Here is a 1,988-nt window from a genome sequence, read left to right as displayed (position 1 = left end):
TAATTAAAGTAATTAATTTATTATTATTAATTGATGTTAATTGTTTTTTTAATTTAGGTTTTATTCAAAGATTGTACTCTCGTTAAAAAATTCACAGAAAGTTCAAAGTAATTCCTTATTGTATTAAATTACAATTAATATTAATGACCCTATGCTGTGTAATATGTTTGAGTCAATTCCGACTTCATTTTTAAAGTTATGGCTGTTTTTTAACATGGCCGATTTTTAAAAATTACCCAAGGCTATAGCCCATGGTTTTTTAAAAAAATGGCTGTAAAATCACCTCAAATTTTTATTACATTTTAAAATGCATATTGATGTCCTATGCTGTGTAGAAAGTTTGAAGTGATTCCGACTTCAATTTTTCAAGTTACAGCCATTTTAAGAAAATGTCAAAAATCTGAAAAATACCCAAGGCTATAATATAGCCCATGGTTTTTTCCAAAAAATGGCTCCAAAATCACCCCAAATTTTTATTCCATTTTCTGATACATATTAATGTCCTTATGCTGTGTAGAAAGCTTGAGCTGATTCTGACTTCAATTTTTCAAGTTACAGCCATTTTAAGAAAATGTCAAAAATCTGAGAAAATACCCAAGGCTATAATATAGCCCATGGTTTTTTCCAAAAAATGGCTCCAAAATCACCCCAAATTTTTATTCCATTTTCTGATACATATTAATGTCCTTATGGTGTGTAGAAAGTTTGAGCTGATTCTGACTTCAATTTTTCAAGTTACAGCCATTTTAAGAAAAAGTCAAAATCTGAAAAATACCCAAGGCTATACCATGGTTTTTTCCAAAAAATGGTTCTGAAATCACTCCAAATTTTTATTACATTTTCTGATATATATTGATGTACTTATGCTGTGTAGAAAGTTTGAGTTGATTCTGACTTCAATTTTTCAAGTTACAGCCATTTTTACTGATAATTTTTATACAATTATTATTTAATACATTGAGTGTATTATCAATTATAACATTCTCTCTCTTTTCCTTTTTCCCTCCTCCTTCTTCTCTTTTCTCAGTATTTCTGATAACTCGTTCCTTCTGGTAGCCACTCAATCAACTGAAATGTTAGAACGAAACATCATGGCACCTTTCAGCTTCGTTAAAGTAGGTGGAGCCATTAATTAATTAATTAATTATTAAAACCACACCTTCTTTAGAAAGAAAGGCGATTAGTTTTTTCGTTAAATTACGGTAACATTGATGCTGTGCTGGCTAAGATTGTGATGGTGAGTGGTGGGTGGGGCAGTGGGTGTGGTCAGTTTATTGATAATGTTTTGTGTAGTTGGAGAGAGCAGTCAAGCTTGGAAAGAAAGACCAAAATTTACTGGTAAATTAATAATTTAATTATAAATAAATTAATTACATGTACACGTACTTGTATGTACATGTATGTTGCTTTTTTATACATTAATTAATATACAATACTATCCTGAAATATTGAAATACAACTATCGTACAATTTAAATATTACATGTACATGTACATGTACGGTATACTGTAGCCCATTGAATGATCAACTGTTTAAGAATACGAATACTTAAATAACCTTGAAGAATACCTTGAAGTACCTTGAAGAATACGTATACATTACGTACATCATAAACACCATTACTCCTTTATCTGTCTCTATCAATAGATTGAGAATATTGTCCAGAGCAGACAGAATGAGGTATCCTTTAACACCAGCTGGTTAGAGAACCTTTATGAGGAAATTATACTAGAAACACAAGGCAAGGGAAACCTATTATTATTATTATTATTATTGTTGTTGTTGTTGTTGTTGTTGTTGTTGTTGTTGTTGTTGTTTACAGGTGATCGTATTACTCCATTGGTGTCCAATCCTGGTAGGATAATGTTAACTTCTTCAAGGATTTACTTTCAACCTTTCAACAATGTTGAAGTGGTAAGTAGTTGTACATGTAATATTATTAATTATTATTTTATTATTATACACGTTTACATGTAGTTTTTAGTGTA

This window comes from Amphimedon queenslandica, unplaced genomic scaffold, assembly GCF_000090795.2.
Source record: "Amphimedon queenslandica unplaced genomic scaffold, v1.1 AMPQUscaffold_12244, whole genome shotgun sequence".
NCBI classification, from domain to species: Eukaryota; Metazoa; Porifera; class Demospongiae; order Haplosclerida; family Niphatidae; genus Amphimedon; species Amphimedon queenslandica.
This window is presented reverse-complemented; position numbering follows the sequence as displayed.